The sequence below is a fragment of the Mustelus asterias genome, unplaced genomic scaffold, assembly GCF_964213995.1.
Source record: "Mustelus asterias unplaced genomic scaffold, sMusAst1.hap1.1 HAP1_SCAFFOLD_50, whole genome shotgun sequence".
Lineage (NCBI taxonomy): Eukaryota > Metazoa > Chordata > Chondrichthyes > Carcharhiniformes > Triakidae > Mustelus > Mustelus asterias.
The window spans coordinates 2,205,479-2,214,167 of NW_027590123.1; the positions used below are offsets into that span (position 1 = coordinate 2,205,479).

General features: G+C 44.0%; 1 non-coding gene across 1 annotated transcript; it reads left to right on the forward strand.

The window, feature by feature from the left end:
• Positions 1–2,306: 2,306 nt before the first annotated feature.
• Positions 2,307–2,379, forward strand: trnat-ugu (transfer RNA threonine (anticodon UGU)). Its single transcript has one exon. It is a non-coding gene; the product is annotated as a tRNA-Thr (tRNA).
• Positions 2,380–8,689: the final 6,310 nt, after the last annotated feature.

An 8,689-nucleotide genomic window follows, 5' to 3' on the forward strand; every position in this document is an offset into this window, starting at 1 on the left:
GAACAAAGCAAATTGTAAAACATGCTGTAATCTGTTGCTCTGGTGGTCAGAGTTTGACACTTTCGCTGCTGTTTTAATTGCAGGGCAGGAAATGAAGATTTATTGCTCCCCTCCAATCCGTGAAAACAATTATCAGTTATTTCCCGGTAGAACACCGAAATCCCAATCTCGCCATGTGTCATATTCTTTCTGAAGTAAATACCCTGAGCAAATTCAGCAGGAAGTCATATTGTCCTTTCTGGGAACCAGACGAGGTTAAGGACAGTTTAAATGGTGCTGGGATTTCACTGCAGTTCACTGTGTTTCTAACTGGAGATGATTTTTCTCTGTTATACATTTCAGGATCGTCTGATTCGGTGAAGGTTTCCTCCTGGCCCATCCCAACTCCACGGATTCTGAAATATTTCAGTATCAATACAAGAAAAGGACATGATTGCCGTGTCAAGCACGTGGTAGCGTGGCCGAGCGGTCTAAGGCGCTGGATTTAGGCTCCAGTTTCTCCAGAGGCGTGGATTGGGATACATCACTACCGGAATTGATTTCAGTTTTTGTCGTTGCAGCTGAAGTCCAACAGCTCAGATTGAAAGTAAGAATGTGTGCAGTCTCGTTGTTGACAGACGCCCTCGTAAAATTGGATATGGCGCCCAATCATCGATCATCGATCGACAGTTCCGACGCGCCGCAGCGAAAAACCGCACCTATCTCCTCAGAAGATAAACACGGGACACGGCCGAAAGAGTGCCCTTCGTCGTCCAGTACTTCCTCGGAGTGGAGAAGTTGCAAAATCTTCTTCGGAGCCTTCAACATGTCATTGATGAATGCGAACATCTCTTCAAGGCCATCCCCACACCCCCGAAAGAAGACAGCAATATTTCCAAATGTCATTCAATACAGATTGAGGGAAAAGTTTCATAATTTGTGTTTTTGCTAAATGTTAACTGATATACTGAGTATTTCCAGCATTTTCTGATTGCAAAGTCAGGGGTCACTCGATAAAAACAACAAAAGTGCAGGTCTGTGGTAGAGAGCAAGGGAGGATGGATTAATGGACAAAGGAATGATGGACAAGGCAACATTGAGCAGGTGATGCTGGAGCTCGGGTGGTCTAGTTTTTCAGCGTCAAGGCTTTCACCGCCAGGGCCCAGGCTTAATGACTGGGGACAAATTGTGAAAATACAATTTGATATGAAAATATTGTCTCTTTCTCATTCCTGATCAACTAATCACAATTGCTGTTTAAAAGCAGTAGGCCAGAACTAAGAACCACTTCCTGTGCTGTAACTTTCTATAATTGTTTTGTTTTCATCCACCCTACCTTTAAAGTTTAGGAGTTCATTTTATTATTGCCACAAGTAGACTTACATTAACAGTGCAATGAAGCTACTGTCAAAATCTCCAAGTCGCCTCACTCCAGCGCCTGTTCGTGTACACTGAGGGAGAATTTAGTATGGCCAATGCACCTTTCCAGCAAGTCTATCGGACTGTGTGGAAGGAGTGGAGTAAATTACCGTGGATGCTGGAATCGGAAACAAAAAGGGAAAATGCTGGAAAATCTCTGCAAGTCTGGCAGCATCTGTAAGGAGAGAAGCGAGCTAACGTTTCGAGTCCAGATCACGCTTTGTCAAAACTGGGAGGAGTGGAGTTTCTCCGATAGAGAATACAAACGGGAACACCGGTTGAATGGCTGTCTGTCGAAATAATCAGCAGGATTGCAAACATTGAGACTGCAGTCCCGGCCCAGGTGATAGATTGGGATTTTCTAACTGAGGCTCAAATCCTGTCATGTGCGCTTCCCGTCATTCCTCATTGTGACTTATTTTTATTGAAAGTTATTGGAAATGAAGCAATGGGTGCAGAGATGATCAACTCATTGCATATCTCTCACATCAGCGTCACTGAGGGTCCAGTGATCAGGATCGGCGCCGTGACGCGTTTTCGATTCCCAATCACGGAGTGAATTATTTTTTGTTCAATTCTTCATTTAATGAAAACACGCCTCACAGCGTCTCTGAAGGGAGCAACATCTCAATCTTCCAACTGGATGAACTTGCATCGGAGCTGGAAATGTCAGAGAGGTAACACGAACGATAAACTCTGAAGAAGAATCGCATGACACGCGCAACATACATGTCAGATACACACACAGCACACATGTCAAATCATGTCACTTTCAAGTTGCGTCTTTTAACTTCCTGCTCTCCACCTCAGACATTTCCACATTCATCAAAAATCTACGACCTCAAACCCAATCCTGTACCTCAATCCACTGATAATGCTACACGTACCACACGAAGCCTATAGTATTTGGCTCCATAGCTCAGTGGTCAGAGCACTGGTCTTGTAAACCAGCGGTCGCGAGTTCAATTCTCGCTAGAGCCTGCTGACAAAACTTTGCTGATATAAGCTGGAGGGAAAAGGCAGAGAGAGTGCTCTGATGAGTAGAGGGGCAGATTGGTTGCAACTTTGGAAAGCGAAAGCATATTCTTCTTCGTGAAAGAGCAGAACATATTTGCTGAGCGAAAAAATGTAAATATTGATATTAAGAATAGAATAGATGCGTTTGTACAAGGAATGCATAAAGTTAGCACATAGGTGCAACAGATAATTGGAAGGGAAATTACATTTTGGTCTTTATTGCCGGCAGGCTGGAGTTCAAGAATAACAAGGTGTTTCTGCTGTTGCATTGGGTTTTGTTGAGACCTGGTTGAATATTCTGTGCAGATGTGATAGTCACATTTAAAAATGGATATGCTTGCATTGGAACCGGTAAAGTGAAGGTTCATCAGATTGCTCCCTGGGTGAGGGAGTTGTCCTGTGATGAAATTCCCTGGAGTTTAGAAGAATAAGAGGCGATCTATTTAAACCTACACAGTTCTGATTAGGTTTGACAGGATGGAGACTGAGATATTGTTTTTTCTGCTGGTCAGGAATCTAACCCACTGCGGCACAGATGAGGGGCTGATCATTTAGGGCGAAGATAAGGAGAAATTACTTCACTCAAAGGGCGAGAATCTTTGGCATTCTCTGTACCTGACAGTTATGTATGCCCCCTCATCGAGCACATTTAAAGTTGGGATAAACAGGGTTCTAATCTCTTGGAGAATTTAGCGATATGGGGAGCTGGTGGAAAAACTAAGTTGTAGCCCAAGATCAGCCATGATGGTATTGAAAGGTGGAAATCCCGATGGACCGAGTGGTCTGCTCCTCCTCCTATGATTCATGTTAGAATGAAAACAGACAGGACTGGAAGTTCTCAGCAGGGCTTTCAACAAATGTGGAGCAAGACAGAGAGTTACGTTTCCGAGTTCAATATGACTTTTTTCAAACCAGTAACCGAATCTGAATGATAACAATTAGCATAACATTGACGCTGCGAATTCAATTGGATCCAGGCAGTGAAAGCCCTGGATTTAACTGCTGCAGGATTTCTGCAGGAAACGTTTTCAGGAGAGTTAGCTGCCGACAGACATTTTGGAGGTTTGAGAGCACCCCGAGCCAAATAGACTCCCTCAATTTCTGTTTCTACTTATATTCCGACATAGATATTCTTTGTATCCTTCTGCAACAGGGAAATACTGTCCAAACTTTGCCAGTCTCGCTGATATTCACTAAACTGTCATGCAAACCGATCGATGAATATTCATTTCAAATAAAACGAGATACATTAGATCGTGCTGTTGTATATTAGAAATTTGGATTCACAGCAACTGATAGAAATTGATGCTGCAGTTGCAGATATAGAGTTGGAATGCACCATTACAACGAGTGAATCCACTGTCTGTTTAAATGTTGATCAGTGAAAATTTCAATCATCTTCTGCTGTGTAACACACGGCGACTGATTCAAAAAGCAATAGCTAGTTAAAAAAAAGCCTCATCAGTCAATCTTTCTCGCAACTTTCAAACATGTTGTTATTCTCTGCACCATTTGCCATTGAGGGACATGAATAAGTGACCGCAGTTTGTGATAGTAAAAAATGTATTCACCCCCTCTGGTAACTGAATCACATTGATGCACAGAGGAACACACACAGACAGCGAGAGTCACAGAGGGCTGACGAGACACAAACATGATGTGGAGATGCCGGCGTTGGACTGGGGTAAACACAGTAAGAAGTTTAACAACACCAGGTTAAAGTCCAACAGGTTTATTTGGTAGCAAAAGCCACACAAGCTTTCGGATCTCCAAGCCCCTTCATCAGGTGAGTGGGAATTCTGTTCACAAACAGGGCATATAAAGACACAGACTCAATTTGCATGAATAATGGTTGGAATGCGAATACTTACAGCTAATCAAGTCTTTAAGATACAAACAGCGTGAGTGGAGAGAGCATCAAGACAGGCTCATAAGGACAGGATATAGCGCTCGACTCATTGATCAACAGTTCCAATGCGCCACAGCGAAAAGCCGCACCGACCTCCTCAGAAGACAAACACGGGACACAGTGGACAGGGTACCCTTCGTCGCCAAGTACTTCGCCGGAGTGGAGAAGCTACGGCATCTCCTCCAGAGCCTTCAACATGCCATTGATGAAGACGAACATCTCGCCAAGGCCATCCCCACACCCCCACTTTTGCCTTCAAACAACCGCACAACCTCAAACAGACCATTGTCCGCAGCAAACTACCCAGCCTTCAGGAGAAGAGTGACCACGACACCACACAACCCTGCCACAGCAACCTCTGCAAGACGTGCCGGATCACCGACACAGATGCCGTCATCTCACGTGAGAACACCATCCACCAGGTACACGGTACATACTCTTGCAACTCGGCCAACATTGTCTACCTGATACGCTGCAGGAAAGGATGTCCCGAGGCATGGTACATTGGGGAAACTATGCAGACGCTGCGACAACGGATGAATGAACACCGCTCGACAATCACCAGGCAAGACTGTTCTCTTCCTGTTGGGGAGCACTTCAGCGGTCACGGGCATTCGGCCTCTGATATTCGGGTAAGCGTTCTACAAGGCGGCCTTCACGACACACGACAGCGCAGAGTCGCTGAGCAGAAACTGATAGCCAACTTCCGCACACACGAGGACGGCCTCAACCGGGATATTGGGTTCATGTCACACTATTTGCGACCCCCACAGCTTGCCTGGACCTGCAGAGTTTCACTGGCTGTCTTGTCTGGAGACAATACACAGCTGTTTAGCTTGTCTTGATGCTCTCTCCACTCACGTTGTTTGTATCTTAAAGACTTGATTAGCTGTAAGTATTCGCCTTCCAACCATTATTCATGTAAATTGAGTCTGTGTCTTTATATGCCCTGTTTGTGAACAGAATTCCCACTCACCTGAAGAAGGGGCTTGGAGCTCCGAAAGCTTGTGTGGCTTTTGCTACCAAATAAACATGTTGGACTTTAACCTGGTGTTGTAAAACTTCTTACTGTGAGACACAAACACCCATAGATCAAGGATGTCACCAATTGGGTTCAGTTTTGTTCCATTTCTGGCTGGGACTTTGGTAAATTCTAGCTGATGAACAGAAATGAAGGAACGCGGAAGTGAAGCAGGAAAAACAGATGGGAATATTTGGAAGGTTTTGATTCCATTGACCGAATAGTTAATTCTGCAGTCACCTAAAGGAATGAATGCTGAGCAGCGCAGTGGGTGAGATTCAAATCTTCGTGAGAATACAGCCATTTCAAATCCACCACCTTCGCCGCTTGGCCACCATTGCAACCGGTATCAATGTGTTAGTGTCACTCAGATCAAACCATTGAATGGTTGCAGCAACAAAAGGGATTATTCGGCCCCCGGAGTTCATCCTGCAACTTGTATCCCTCTCGTCTTTCTTCTTCACAAAATGTTACTCCCTGAACAGACAAAAAAGCTGTCCTCTTTTAGCAGTGGTGGGATTTACAACCCACGCCTCCTCGGAGACTAAAACTTAAATCCAGCGCCTCAGGCCACTCGGCCACACTACAAGAGGAAACCGTGTGATGACTATTGCTTGGAGTGGCATCCGCACCGATTTAGAATATAATTGGGATTGGGGATATAACATTTCGCCCCTCAAGCCTATCACAATATTTTGGAATCACAGCCAAGCACTTGTTTTCCATCTGTAGCATTTCTGGCTTTCCAGCTCCGATGAAACGTCATCCAGCTGGAAGATTAAATCAATTTCTCACACCACAGACGCTGCCAGATTTAGTTTAATTCAATGAGGAATTCCTTTCCATGGTGTCAGTTCACACAGCAACACAAACGAGTTACTCTCTGGCTGGGGTTTGAATCCAGTCCACAGAGATGAAAGTGCCGAATCCTAACTAATCGACCAGCAAGGAAGCTGACAGTGACTTTTCCAATCAGCGGATCATCGTCATTTAAGCCATTGTCTTCCTCCTTGTCCATCACCCAATAGCCAGGATTCTTTTTTTAAAAATATTCTGCTTTGTCACCTGCCATCGAGGCCAAGGACGTGAAATCGATGAGTGTGCACCATTGGAACACCCGACTTCAGCCATCACCAGCTCAATGTTGCCGGCTTCATAATTCCTTGGGTCAAATAATATATCCTCCCTTGTTTTCTGTGACGAATCTTACCCTCTGCCCTTTATAAGGAGTGACCCTGACCTTACAATCAGAAAATGAAGGCAAAACCTATCAGACAAATCAAAATTTTCAAATATATGAATAGTAGAACTTTTCCCACTCTCTGCAGTGAAAAGGATTTGGAAAAAAAATCTGGCCAGTTTCATGCCGTGGGAGGCGGACGCGATAACTGTCGTGGAATTATTCCTGTAATTGGCTGAACACTTCTCTGGTGTTGAAACAGAAGGTGCCATTTTGCAGGAGACGTTTCTGGTGCAAGTGGTCTGGCGTGGAAATTAAAATAACAAAAGGATCGTGGACACAGCAAACTGCAAAACACGCTGTAATCTGCTGGTCTGGTGATTAGAATTTGACACTTTCACTGCTGATGCAGAAAATGACGGTCCATTTACTGTCGTTGTGAAACAGTTTAAGAATCCAATATTTATCATCAGTCACATGGATTATAGAACATATGAATAAATCTGCACATATCATTGCTGAGAGCACAGTTCAAGCACTTGGTTCGGTTTCCTGACTCTTCTTTCGTTCCTGGCTAAGATCAAAGACAGGAGAGACCAAGCGAGATGAGGCAGGGTGGGGAGATGATAATCCTGAGCAGACGCTTCAGCAACGGAGGCCTTTTCAACAGGGGAAGAAAGGTTCAGAAATGGTCTAACAGACGTGTTCCCAATCAAGGAAGTTTGGAAACTATTGAAAAGAAACCCGGTTAGTCCGTCTGGTCGCTATGGTTTCTAATAATGTAAACTACTGTGGAAAAAAAAGATCGCTCTTTGGTAAACTGGCTTTTTGATATTTGGTCGACATCCTTCTTTGATGGTTAAGGAACGTTCGAAACTTCCATTCTTTCGAAATCAACAATACAAAATTGCCACATGTGGAGTTGAGACTTTATTCAGTTAATCTATTTATTCAAATGAACACGCAGTGTACTACCCATGCAACCACGTCAAAAGCTGTGATAAATGATCTCAGATCAATCATAAATAGCAAATTTTGGAAAAAGGCATCCGATGCAGAAATAACATCAGAGTAATAACACCTAAAATAAACTGCCATAATAATAATAATATTAATAATAATAATACAGCAATATCATGCAGCTATATTCGGGAATATATTGATAATTGCTGCTTCACAGACAAAGTTGTTTATACAACTATTTAAAACCAGTTTCAGGGCTTTGTAAGTTGTGCCTATAAAAACAAAGGCCTCACAGTGCTGCTCTGACTGCACAGTGAGTGCTGGCTGAATGTGAGGAGTCCTTTTGGCATTGTGAAAACAGGGTGTTCACGTGGTAAGTTAAAAGGAGATAATTAGTCATTAAACTTGCTTTCAGGGTGAGCTGAATGAGTTCTTATTTGGGAAGTTAAAATCAGCACTTCAGTGCATTCCTGCAACAGGAATCAGCTGAGTCAGCTCTCAACTGAACTTGGCTGGTTCTTTGTACACCTCGTTAAAACCAGTTTCAGGGCTTTGTAAGTGGATGAGGTGGAGGGCTGTTGTAGGCTGCAAAGAGACATAGATAGGATGCAAGGCTGGGCTGAAAAATGGCAAATGGAGTTGAACCCTGATAACTGTGAGGTGATTCATTTTGGTAGGACTAATTTAAATGTGGATTACAGGGTCAAAGGTAGGGTTCTGAAGACTGTGGAGGAACAGAGAGATCTTGGGGTCCATATCCACAGATCTCTAAAGGTTGCCACTCAAGTGGATAGAGCTGTGAAGAAGGCCTATGGTATGTTAGCTTTTATTAATAGGGGGTTGGAGTTTAAGAGCCGTGGGGATATGCTGCAACTGTACAGGACCTTGGTGAGACCACATTTGGAATATTGTGTGCAGTCCTGGTCACCTCACTATAAGAAGGATGTGGAAGCGCTGGAAAGAGTGCAGAGGAGATTTACCAGGATGCTGCCTGGTTTGGAGGGTAGGTCTTATGAGGAAAGGTTGAGGGAGCTAGGGCTGTTCTCTCTGGAGCGGAGGAGGCTGAGGGGAGACTTAATAGAGGTTTATAAAATGATGAAGGGGATAGATAGGGTGAACGTTCAAAGACTATTTCCTCGGGTGGAAAGAGCTATTACAAGGGGACATAACTATAGGGCTCGTGGTGGGAGATACAGGAAGG